General features: G+C 41.6%; 1 protein-coding gene across 5 annotated transcripts in view; it reads left to right on the top strand.

Annotated features, from left to right (window-relative positions):
- The window catches only part of SCAF8 (SR-related CTD associated factor 8), a 203,200-nt gene that overhangs the window by 106,713 nt on the left and 82,691 nt on the right, over positions 1-13,796 (top strand). The window lies entirely within an intron of this gene.

Raw genomic sequence — 13,796 nt, 5'->3', positions numbered from 1 at the left:
TGCTCATGCACCAGAAGTTATGATTTCACAAAAAAATCATAGCATCTCAGAGTTTGAAAGAATTTTAATATTCAGCATCTATTATTTTAAGTTTTTAATTGAAAATCGTCTCAAAGGAATTCTTTTCAGTAGAATCATCTACTAATTAGTAGTAGGGAATTTTACTTATTAAAACTGCTTGTGCCTTTACAACATCATGGTGGTCATATTACATAGTGTTTCCTTCTCTGAGTAGAGCAACAAAGTATTTCATGGGAGAATATTATTTATAAAGTTATCTCCACAGATGTGTCTGCTGATAATAGCAGAGGAGTATTCAAGCACTAAACAGGGGTTGGTTTGTTATAAAACTGTAACGGCGCCTTACCAGATAGTCAAAGCAAATCTGTGACTCTCAAGCCAGCCTTATCCAGTGATCCAGGTTACTTTTGTATGGTTGTAAAAGGTGATGAGGAGTGCTATGAAAGGAGCAGTAGCTGGGAATCAAGGAACACTTCCGTAGACAAGTGGGGTTGGGCCTCAGTTGGTAGGATGAGATGATGACGCTAGATACTGTTACAGGCCCCTTCAGCACCCCCGTTCTAGCCCTTGGTGGTCCGTGTGCACCACAGTGGTTCACAGCATGGCTCCTGGAGGGAGATTGCCTGGACTTGGACCCTGGCTCTGCTGCTTACTGCTTCTAAGTTATAGGTACTCCCTGCACGTCAGCTCCCGCCTCTGTAAAGAGGGGCTGATCATAGCACCTGCAGTACGCACTAATTAAGAGACGTGAAAGACTTAGAATAGTACCTAGAACGTAGTGAACACTCAAGCTGCCGTTGTTACACACCCTCAGTTTTGCTTAGTAGAATCCATGCTGGGATATGGTAGCCGAACTTAGACCTTGTTCCGTGCTTGACTGCTACCTGAGGATCAAAATAGCATTTATTCTGTCTTCTCTAATTAACTCTCAATTAAGGACATCTATGTGAAGGACCCAGATGTATATATAATTTTTAATGATTTAGGTGTTCTCAATTTTTTTCTCTAAAGTGGTTCTCAGATTAATTCAGTTGGTCTCCTTCTTTTGACCAGTATTTTGCTCTGGAATTTTTCCTGTGGAGTTATAGAATCACATTCAGTTACTGTTTTTAATGACTCATGTTGACACTTTTTTTCCTTTTGTATTTAAATGTCCTAGTTTCAGTGAAAATCACGAGACACAAATTTTGGGGTTTTTTGCTCTGTAAAATTCAAATTTATTACAGCATTTTATATCAGAAATCTATTATGTCATTTATAAGGCATTTGTATTCAATCAACCCATTTAAAAAATTTAAAACAGTAATCTAGCCATTTATATAAAAGGTATCTCTATTAACTTTTAAATTCTATACAGTAAAAATTTATTACATACCAATTCTGAGTTAAGGAAACAAATATCTGACATATAAATATATAAACATATTTATAGAGGTATGAACTTGGTCTTGAAATGTGAGACCAGTAAATACTTTAAATTTTTATTTTCACTATATAGTTTTAAACTCCATACCCCTAAATGGTGATCCCCATAGTCATTGCCTCTTGGTAAGTGATTTAAAGCGACTATAATGACGCACTTTGGTGGCAACTGGCCACAGTCTGTTACAGGTATATGAACTATTGGGGGGCGGAGATTATCACCCACAAGTGTTGTCTTTATAATAAACATCTGGCGTTTCTCTAGGGGAGGAGTGGGAGCGATTCCCTAGATGAGATGGAAGACCATAACTAGACTGTCCTCTCCATTAACTGAAGAGCCGTGTATTTCTTAGGCTGAGTGTTAAAAATAACGTTGACAGATATTGCCTGAAAGAATCCACCTTATTATCACCCAGATATCTACACACATAGCTTCAGACTAGTGTGTGTGGGTTATTATCACCCAGATATCTACACACATAGCTTCAGACTAGTGTGTGTGGATACCCCTTCCCTGTGCACGCGCACACAGGAAGCATCCGGTGTCGAGCATTCCATAGTGCAGTGTGACCCTGGCTATTTCGTACATGCGACTGTATTTTCAGTGTTCGTTAAGTCAGCCATCAGAGAAGGAGGCCGGCCATCTTTCTCCCGGTTATATTAGCATCTGTTTTGTGTGGTGAATTCAGAGTGTTGAATTAATTCAGTTTATCCAGATAGTCTAATGACTGGGAGACAGAGGGCACTTTTACTGGAATATATTATGATCTGTTTCATAAGTCTAAGTTACAGAGTATTTTTTTAAGACTAAAGATAATCATTACTTTTCAGTATTTTTCATGCATTTTATAAGTTTAATAAATAAGACTATTGGAGTTAAATCATCAGTTTCCTAACTTATTTTAGTTTTCCAGAATGATATTGTGTCAGTATATGTTTTGTCAAGAATTCTTTTATAGACGCTCAGGAAATAGCTAAGAATGCCATTTACATCACTTTTCAGTATTTTTTTTTTCTCATTATACCCTCCTTCTTCTGCCCAGACCTATTCTCCAGGTAAATTTGTAGCTCAAGAATTTTAATTTAGGGCATTAGGGTGACGTGTGGGTAAAGGGCATAACTTTGGAGCCAAGCTTCTCTCTCTCCCTAGTTGTATGACATTGGGCAGGTTCTCAGTTGCTGTGTTTCCTCATCAGTTTAAGAGGGTTTGTAACGTCACTTATTCGTGCACACACGTTTAGGATTGGCACATGGTAAGCACTTAATCCATGGTGGCTGCTATTATTTTCATTATTACCTAGATTCTAGAAAAAAAGATTTTAAGACTGCAGACATTAGGATGACCAGGCCCTCCTTGTTGTTAATATTCATTCTTGGAGAAAGTGTCCTGGGAAATATATGGAAATAGAATTGGGGGAGGGGGCGTCTTTAGATTTAAAGTCTCCTTCTCTTTTTAGTAGTACTTGGCTTTCAGAAAAGCATACATTTTACAAGATGTGGGTATGATAATGTGCTGGATATGGTATAAAGCCAGTAAAAGCTACAGTCTCTGCCATCTTATTTATTCAGAAATTGATAGCATTATTGCACATAAACATGTAGGAAAGTACAGAGAAAAAAAGGCAGCCATTCAAGAAACAGCCCAGCAGCAAGGACTGGATGGATGTAACAGTGTGGGTATTCTTTCAGAGTCTGACTGCTTGTAGTTCATCCCTCTTTTCACTCTGCTGAAAAGGCAGAGGGAGAGACAGGTCGCCGTGGAGGAAGGGAGGGCACCTTGTGCGGAGGGAAGCCAAGCTGGCCTTCGGAGAGCTGGCTCTCGTGGGTGGAGACTGGGTAGTGGATGAGCTGACCCCGCTCTCATCAGCCCCAGAGAACCTGAGTCTGGTGCGGAATGCAGTAGGTGTTGCAGGTGACAAGCAACAGGGCTGTAGCGACAGGCTCTGACAAGCTCCATGGGATTCCACATTCCTTGAGTGTAAGAGAGTTTGTATTGCTTGATGAAGTGCAAGGGATGGTAGGCTGCGAGGCTGAGTCTGGAGGTACAAATTCTGTGTGAGATTCTTGAACAAATTGGCCTTGGGACTTATAGCACCTGTATGGGTCACAGATTAAAGGAAATTAGAGCGGGAAGGCACTTGAGAGATTATCTAGTCCATGAATGAGAACTCGGGTGTGTCAAATTGGGGAGAAGAGGAAGGAATTGGAAAAGTATGTTTAACGTGCTTTGTTTCATAATGCAAAATGAAACTTTTCCAAACCCTCTTGGTCGAGGGAGGGTATGTGGAATCTGATCATGTGCAAAGGATGCTGAGGGCTTCGGTTAGCAGCACTTGTGAGATGTCAGCCCATCTCTCTGCCGTGGTTTCCTCATCTGTAAAGCAGGTGTGCAGATCCCAGCTTTCGACTGAGCATCAGCTGGCATCACAGGGGAACAATTCCGTGCTTAACTTAGAGCTTTTGTAAATGAATGGTGCTGTGTGTTGCAGTGCTAGAAACCTCATTCTTAGTCTCTGGGAATTGAAGATAAAACAACTCCCTCAGACTCCGTCTCAGTGAATTTTTGAGAGCAAAGATGCAGTAGAAGTAGAGTGGCCAGATATTGCAAATAAAATTTTGAATTTCAGATACACAACGAACAATTTTTTGATAGAAGCATGTCTGAAATCCAAACTGAACCGTGCATCCTGTGTTTTATCTTGTGTCCCTAGTTAATTAGAAACCTAGAGTCACAGTAGAGCCAAGACATTGGCTGATGGCTTGATGTTCTAGAAGGTGTAGGAATTTTCCCAGTGGCCTTGGTCTCCTTGGCCTTTTCTAGATACCTAGAAATGATGTCTCTCTTTCTCTTTTCTGCTTCCTCCTCATCCCAGCTTTGTGGAGTGTTGGAACAAGCACTTTGATGGCATTATTGAGCATTGTGTGGTTGTGAGTGTTATAATAGAAAAATAGTAATGACTGTTGTATATTGAGTACCTGATAATCTAGACCCTTTACATAAATTATTTATCTTCATAAAAGCCATGTGAGAATAGGCACCATATTTCAATTCACAGATGAGGAAACAAGCAATTTAGCCCAGGTTATATGACTAATTTGGGCAAAAGGTAGGTCTGATGCTAAATCCTGTGTTCTTAACATCCATTCTGCGTCGTTTGGATCAAGACGGTTTGTAACCAACTCTATGACAGAAAATTAGGGAGAGCTTGTCTTCTTTCCCTGTCTGTGAAGTGAGCTTCTCTTTAGAACCGTGTACTCTGTGCTCACATTCCATGCTCCATCATTTTTATTTTCAGATTTAGAGTTTGTTCACTTTGCCTGAAAGAATAGATTTTATCTTGCTAATTAAAATAGTGAGCTTTGATCGCTTCAGAAATATTTCGGTTTCCTCCTCACATCTGTGGAGTTCAGCATGAAATAAGTGAATTCATGCCTGGCATTATATGTAACAACCTGGAGAAAGGCGTAGGGGCCCACAGATCATGGCAGTCTGTCTCCAGCGTTTATCTATTCAGTAGACACAGCTTTTAAAATGAGTTGTATCAAGTTAAAGAATGAAAAACCATTGTTGAAAAACATTTCATCAACGAAATTGTGTTTGAAGTTATTTTTATTATAGCTCTCTCACACACAACCATCTTCTCCATCTGATTCTACTTCTGCCATATTCTTAGCTACAGAGATTTTAGAAAGATGACAGTTGGTTGACTGTGAAATGTAGAATCTGTTTTTATTGAAGATCATCGATTCAAGTTTGACACACTAAAGGAATGTCATGTTGTGCTCATTTATATGATCAGCACCTGCCTAGTGAGTTCTTTTAGTCTAGAAAATGTTCAGTTTTCCTACTGGTTAAAGCTGAAGTTTTGGCTTTGTTGAATTTGTAAGGAGATTTTTAGATATGGGAATTTACAATTCACGTGCACCTGACTGGCTTTCACTGGGGGGCCACTTGCCTGGTAATTGGGTCTCCTCGACCCTTAGTTAAACACTCCTGAGAGCTGCGTGTGCTCTGTGTCCTGCACGGCCTTGTCCTTGTCAGCTTTCTCATTTTGTTACAGCTGTGTTTGACAACTGCTTGTGGCATTTGGGAAATTCCTTTCAAAATTGCATTGGGTTTTAGTAGCCAATTTAAATATATAAGAAAACCACATCTTTTTAAAATTTTAAGTTGAAGGCATTTGCATTCACTATCTTTTAGATAAGGAATAACGTGAGTAAACAACGACAAAAGGGTCCAATTCTGTTAAGTGTCTTTTGATAACATGTTGGGCTAAGGGGCACTGCAAATACCCAAATGCAATTCTGTATAATACTCAATATAAACTTGAACTATAACCATTAATAGCTGTAAATTTGAATTTGCTAAATTCTGAAATCTAGTTAAGAAATTTGAGTTTAGATATATATTTGATATTTTTGCAGAACTCATTTGCATGTGGGTTCTTAAGTAGAATTATGTTAAGTAATAGTAAATCATTCATAACACAAATGATCAGGAGAGAGATTTTGCAAATTAATGATAGGAGACCAGGTGTAGCAATTCCACCACGTGTATATGTTAGTAATTTTCAGTCATAGTGTTTGTCATGGTCAGAAGTTTTTGCTCTTAATTACTTTGCTAGGTAAGTTCTGTGCACTGATTATTGTCCACTCGTTTATCAATTTGGGAAACTATGGAGCCAGGTTTTTCCAGCTTCGTTATTGATATCCATGAGCGAATTTTTAGATATTACTGGTATGCAGGTTTTTATCTCTGATGCTTAGCAAAATGCCTGACCGTGCCTAGCTCTCAGTGAATATTTTTTGATTTGAAGTTAAATGGCCTTGTTGAGGTGTTCAAATTTATTATCTTTAATAGAGAAATAAAAAGACATTTTCTTCGGTTTCACTTTGCATATTCCCCTTATGTGGGAATAGAAAATTTGAGGTTCTAAAATACTCAGTCAGGGGCCGGCCCCATGGCTGAGTGGTTAAGTTCACGCACTCCGCTTCTGTGGCCCAGGGTTTCGCCGGTTTGGATCCTGGGCACGGACATTGCACTGCTCGTCAGGCCATGCTGAGGCGGCGTCCCACATGCCACAGCTAGAAGGACCCACAACTAAAATATACAACTATGTACTTGGGGGGTTTGGGGAGAAAAAGCAGGAAAAAAAAAGAAGATGATTGGCAACAGTTGTTAGCTCAGGTGCCAATCTTTAAAAAAAAAAAAAACTCAGTGAACAACCGAGATAGATAACATTTTTAGAAATATTAATAGCATCAGTTTGAGTAAAGAGATTTTTCTCTCAAAAAGCATGTAAATACACTCACCTTTTCATACATAGATGCCTATAAAAATGTGAAAACAAGAGACACGGATAAAATAAACATATATGAAGATATATATTTACTTTTTATTCATTAAAATGTATGTATTTATATTTTTATCAGCATCTTTTACGTCATTAACACATTTTTTCCCTGATGCTCTAGTTTTCCAGAAAAAACTGTGATAGAATTCTCTAGGTGGTTTTCTATAGTACAGTACAATGATAAATATTCTCCCCAGGAGCCCGAACTTCCTATCATTAAAAATTTGCTCTTAAAAGCAAGAATTGTGGAATAGCATTGACTTTGTCTTCAGACTTTGCTTCAGACATTATTATTGGCTGCTAAAATAGTTAACGTCCATAATCTGTGGCACAGAAGTTGTATCCTCTGCCCAGTGACATAGCAATAAAACTTTGTGACAGTAGCAATAAAACTTTGTTCATCCAAATAAATATTAGATAATAATCTTAGCAAAGTTGTCTATTATATTCTACTTGTTCCACTATATTTTTCCAAAAGGAGGGCTCTCACTTTTATAATTGAAATCAGTGAGGAAAAAAATTAACGAAAATTTGAGGTATAATGGGTTTTGCTAGAATTTATTCCTCTAGGAAAGATTTATGCCCGAAGAGCAAAGTTGACTGAGAGAATAGGCCCACTGAGTACAAAGAGGAAAGCATTTTGGGAAATGAGTTTCTAATCACAAGTTTTATGTAGTAACAATGTTGAGTCCAGTTCTCTTGACTTTTCATCTTCCTGTTAATTTAACTTCAGTGAGGGTCCTATACTATATAGAGAAATTTTTGGCTAGAAGATTCTAGCCCAGGCATCTTACCTCATTAGGAAGAAAAATCTAAAGTTACATGGGGAAAAAATCTTGTAATTTAATTCTCTAAAGAATATTTTCTACTTCCAGTTGATGTACATTGTTTTATCTTTACACAAGCTCCTAGCAGTACCCTTAGAATCTGCCAGTCCTCCCGCTCTTAGCACGTGTGCCTCTCGTGGTATAACCTGAAATAGAACAGGGCCACTCTTGTGTGCTTGTCACATGTAACTTTTCCTCAAAATTGCTCTAGTCTTATTTGTTTTAGGTCTAAGATATGTAATCAGAATTCATTTTGGCTAAGCAAAGATTCTTTATTACCTTACTTAAAATTAGCGTGACCACATGGGCCAGTTTGCCCTGGAGAACTTCAGTTTATACCTCTTGTCCCAGTTTTTTTTTTTTTTTTTTTTTTTTTTTTTTTTTTTTTGCTGAGGAAGATTCACCATGAGCTAACATCTGTGCCAATCTTCCTCTATTTTGTATGTGGGTCACCACTACAGTGTGGCTGCCGATGAGTGGTGTAGGCCTGCACCAGGTAGCCAAACCCAGGCCACTGAAGCAGAGCGAGCTGAACTTAACCTCTAGGCCATTGGGCTGGCCCCCTGGTGTAATTATTGATAGTGCTTCTTTTCACTCTTGAAAGTGTTCTTCCATGGACCATAAATTACATGGTCATCATACTTGTAACTGTGAAATCAGATACAATACAGTAGTCACAACACATGAAATTTGAATGATATAGAAAGGAGAAGAGGAGTTGTCAGTATTTGACAGATTAATTTACCAACTCTGAAGTGGAAGCAGAAATAGCAACTTTCTGTCATGTTTGAGGAAGATTGATGCCAGATAGCTGATGCCCCAGAATGGCTTTTAACCTTGAGTTAGACTTTTATCTCAACAAACTTTTTTTCGTGCCTCCTGTGTGCCCAGTGCCACGGGAAGTGGTGGGGATGCAGCAGAGAACGAGAGAGACCCAGCCTGTCCTCAAGGCGCTGACAGGAGTTCACCAGTTTGGCTTTCTGTCCAACCTACGTGAACAGATCATTGTGAAACTTCCCTCTGACTTAGTAAACCCAAGACATGAGCTGCATGCCTGTAGTCTGAAGACGCTTGGTTCTCTCCAACCTCCTCGCCTCAGCACACTGCTTTCTGGGATCATAAATTCAGCGTGGGGTTTGTGTGCGAGGAAGCAGCTGTAGGAGCTTGTGATGACCTGACTCAGTTACGCGTCTGGTGCCTGTTAGCCGCTGTCCTGGTGCCACAGCACTTCCTTCAGAGAGACTGTCAGAACGTCCATTGTGAGAAACACTGGAGAACAAACTAACGAATGGTTTAGTTCCAAAACCCATGCAAAGAATCAGGTGCCTGTAAGCAGTCCTGACTTATTTAAAGTTACCTCTCCAGGGCCTTCCATTGTTCCTAGACACAGCCGGTAAAAACCAGGAAGTGAGTACCAGAGGCTCTGGAGCAGCCTCAGCAGTGGTGGCCAGGTCTGTTGTGGAGGAGCCCACAGGACTGGAAGGGCTGGCCAAGTACGTCAGGTTTGGGCAGGCCAGGAGGTCACGGCCAGTGCAGCTGGTCAAGCTGGGTGTGGTAAGTGAGTGAGTCCAGGGTCTTGTTGCTAGGGGGCATCAGGCCATCTGGGAGTTGGAGGGGCGTGTGTATGTGTTTATAGGCAGGTTGAAGGACGGGCCTACAGGTCTAGCTCGCTCCAGGTCTGCGTGAATGCGGAAGGTTCTTGGGAAGCCACGTCTGCCTCAGAGAATGAATTCAGGTTCATCTCTCAGACACTGCTCTAAGAAGCTGGGTCATCTGTTTTCTAGTCCATAATAATTAGAGAGAGAGGCTGACAGGTGGTCCTGGTGGAGCAAGAAATTCCGCCATCTAGTCCGGCAACTAGACTAGCTGTAGTGTAGAGCTGGCCCCAGCGAACAGTAATGGCTGGTGGCTTTACATGGTGAGATGAGACTCTCAATAAACTCTTAGTAAACCTCTTAATGAAGAGCCAAAACCGGCCAAGGGCCTTGTGTCTGACTTTGTCTAGATACGCCACTGCAGACTGAGTTGGATTTACATTCCATGTGCAATTGTAGTTCTGAAAAATGACCTTATGTGGAATCTTCCATTTCTCCACGTTGTAGATAACAGATTTAATATTTATTGTAGACAGCAAGTCATCTGCTTTCTTTCCTGGTTCTTGTGTCTCGACACAACCAGAAATTCACTTTTAACTCTGAAGCCTATTTGTTTGTTTGTTTCCTGGTTGATTTTCAAGGGGCCAACCTTCCTTGTTAATTTTAGGCATATGAGGGATGTGGCTGTGGCCTTGACTCTTTCTTACACATGTAGGACACCGAGTACCGTTCTTTCTCCTCTCAATACCAAATGGCTTTCCGAATGTACACTGCTTAATTGTCTTTTTTCATTTGAAAACACTTTAGAGTTCTTCCAGCGTAGTTAAGAATGTTTAGTTTTGTTGAATAAAAACAGCAGCAAGTCTGTTTTCCTTGAAACTAGGTGCAAAGATTGTTTCCTGTAAAACAGGCAGTACCATGTCACATTAAAAGTGTGGGCCGGGCCAGTCCGGTGATCAAGTGGTTAAGTTCACGCGCTCTGCTGCGTTGGCCCAGGATTTCGCCGGTTTGGATCCTGGGTGTGGACGTGGCACCGCTCATCAGGCCACGTTGAGGTGGTGTCCCACATGCCATAACTAGAAGGACCTGCAACTAAGATATACAACTATGTATGGGGGAGGTTTGAGGAGATAAAGCAGAAAAAAGAAAAAAGGAAGATTGGCAACAGTTGTTAGCTCAGGTGCCAATCTTAAGAAGAAAATAAGTGTGGGCCTTTGAGGTTGATCCGATTCCCATCCAGCGTCTCCCTTGGCACAGCGCTGAGATGGGAGGGAGGAGACTTGAACTGTCTAAGCCAAGCTGCCTGACGTGAAACAGGGGTTCTGCAGCGGTACCTTCCGCAGGGGGCTGTGTGGGGATTGCGTGAGATAACAGACGTCATCTCTTCCCGTGGTGCCTGGTATGTACTTGAGCTCTCGCGACTATTATTTTATGTAGATGTTTCTTTAGAAGGCTCCTATATGCTTTAAGTAATATTTTAGGAGCCACTCTCCCCGCTCCACAGGCCCTGCTCCCAGTGAGTGCCTGTGGGAATCTACCGCTGTTGCCAGGCCACAGGCTGCCCTGATGGAGGGAGGAGGGGGAGAGTCACTGATGCCCTTGGATGGGGGGGATCTGGCCCACAGGGAGAAGCCGTAGAACATTCGGGAGAGATCAGTGGTCCATAGGGGAGATGCACATTCAACATTACCTATTAAAGGAAAGAGCTTGGTCTTTACTTTGAAAGATGAAAAACAGCATAGCAAACTTTAATTTTCCCTAAAAGATCACTTCTGACTTTCAGTCGCCCTGTCTAGAAGCAATCGCTTTTCCCCCCTCAGGTCTTACCTAGCTCTGGCCTACAGTTATTTGGGTGGATATTTCATCTTTCATGTTGTGTCAGTCTTAGTGTATAAGCGTATGTTATGTATGTTCCTATTTGAGGAGCAAACAGAAGGCATCTTGTCTGTATTGGATTTGGTGGTTCTTCAAGAATCTAAATGGCAAATGGGTGTGGGTTGCCTTCTGACTTGTTTCCCGAGTCCGGGTCTCTGCTCAGCCAGGCAGGCTCTTCGTGACTGCCATTGCTCTCCAGCACAGCTGAGCCGTGTTCCCTTAGCAGGGGCATACTTGGCCTCAAGCTGTTTATCAAAGACACTTTTGGAAAGCCCTGAACATTCCTTATATTCCTTAAGGAAATTCTATTTAAAATTACCACCCTTCATTACACTTAGCTGAAAATATCCATCACGTATCATCGTAAGTGCTCAATTAGGTTGAATATTTATGTCATTAGAACTTAGCCTTGGCTTTATCGATGCCGTGTAAGGGAGCACTAAGTAAACGTGCTCCTCCCTGTGCAAGGACAACCACTTGGCTGTGGAAAGGAAACTCTGGCAGCACTGTTCATGTTTGAGTTTGGGGTGGGAAACTTTACTTTTTCTTTTTCAAATGATGTTGCACGTCCCTTGTGGAAGGCAAAAACAGGGCCCAATGGAGCAGGGAGCAAGGTGCAGTGGAGGTAATGAGAGCGATGGAACACAGGGCACGTGGTGGCAGGTGGGCCCAGGAGAGCGAGACAGGGAAGACAGCTGCTGGAAGACGGCTCAGTAACTCCGAGTCACCCTGGGGGGAAGGGCGAGAACTGAGCAGGGTGAGGGCTGAGCAAAAGTGGACGTGAGACTTGGGAGGTGGTTGGGAATACCAGCTGGTAGAGTGAGCGCACAATACAGTGAAGCCTTGCTAGTGAGGGCTGGAAGAATGAGTGGGCACTGGCTGTGGGTTTGTTTAGTGTCCTCTGGAGGATTTGGATGTGGCAGTATTGTCTTTATACTCTTCTAGAGGGAGAGAGCCACTGGGAGAGGGAGGGAGGTGATGAAGTCACTGTGGGAATTCTTATGCTCTGCCTGCTCCAGATAATAGTATTTTAGCCATGATCCCTTTAGTTTGGGGCAGGGAGGTAGTGAAGACTTTTAATTAATAGTTGCCTAACAATCAAAGGAGAGGAAGTGGCCTTCGTCTATGAAGATGTCACACCCAGGTTCTGGACTTTCACAGGCAGCTGGCATAGAGTGAAAAGAGCATTGGAAGATTGGGCTTCCAATCCTGGCTCTGACGCCTGCCTTTCACTATTATCATACCTGAGCCTATTTCTCATACACGAGGCTGTCTTAAGGCCTGTCTTGCAAAAATGTGAGGATGACAGGAGACCTTGTTATAGAGACGGTCCTAGCATATGCTCTGCAAATGTGCCATCAGTGACATCACCTGTGATGAGACCAGCATCACCAATGTATTGAAGTGTAGCCAGCATGTCAGCATTAAACCTGTGCTTTGGCACCTGGGTGTTACAAGGATAGAGCCTTTTTGGCAGCAGAACCTAAGAATACTTTCATCATGGCACCGTCAGGTAGTCCTAGCGTATTCTAAATGTTAAGGACTTAGGAAGAAACCACTCATTCAGCAGATAGACAGTGAGTACCCACCACATGTCTCAGGCATTTCAGTGGACACCAGTTCTGCTGTAATGGTAACAATACACATCCGAACCTAGAGTTCAAAAGAAGTGACCTCATGCCCATTCTGTCCTGGTGTGGATGGTGTTAGACAACAACTTTAACAACAGCAAAATTGGCAAGAATGATTACAGTTCTTATCTGCCATATATATATCTGGCTTCACAAAATAGCAGTTTAGTACTCCGAGAGCTATAAATATCTGACCGTTGAGTGTCCCGGAGACCAGATGACCAGTTGCCTACAATGTCGCCCCACCCAGTCCTCCCTAAAGGTACTGTGCTGTCCATGGTGGCCTGTGTGGGGGCCTGCCTGGATCTGCATGTAAAAGAGATACTTCTCTTCGATTCCTGTTTTTTCCTTCCAGGAGGTAAATGCACACACCGCGCCCCTCATTTCCTCTATATTTCACTGCTTGAAGTTATGCTAATTCTAGTAATAGTCCTCTATGTATACACATATTCTCTTTATCTGCTTCTTAGTTCTCTCTTCCCCATCCAAGGAAGTAAAGAACATCCTGCCTAGCCTTCTAGGCATTCCCCTAAATAATTATTGTGTGTCTGTGCATGGCACCACACTCGTCTCACTGTTGATTGGAGGTTGAATAAGGCGTTAGTCCCATAGCATAAAGTTTGTAGTCTCATAGAACTGACAATTTATAAACCAAATCTATAGGACAAGCTAGAAAGTAAGTGCTAAAGTATGACTTTTTCTACCATATTTTTTCAGTTTTCAAATGAAAAAAATGCATTAGTATAGATTTTCTAATTATTATTCAAAATAGTATAGCAAAAGGAAAAGTTGTAACTAAAAAGAATAAGCACATATTGGTCATCAGTTTGGCTTTAGGCTTGTTTATTTATCTGTTCACCCAACAGATAATTGAGTGGCCACGCACTGTGTTGGGTACTAGAGAAATTAAATGCTGTCATCCCATTTAGAAGCTCTGAGTGTAATAATAGTAACAGAAGGCAGGAAAGCCTGGAAACCCAATATGTACCCAGTGTGTTGCCTGTGACTCCATGGGATCCAGTCTAGCGACTAAGAGGGATTCATCCAAAAGGCTTCCTAAGGAAGATTAGT

This window comes from Equus asinus, chromosome 1, assembly GCF_041296235.1.
Source record: "Equus asinus isolate D_3611 breed Donkey chromosome 1, EquAss-T2T_v2, whole genome shotgun sequence".
NCBI lineage: Eukaryota > Metazoa > Chordata > Mammalia > Perissodactyla > Equidae > Equus > Equus asinus.
The sequence above is the reverse complement of the archived record's forward strand: the minus strand, read 5'-3'. Positions and strand labels throughout refer to the sequence as shown.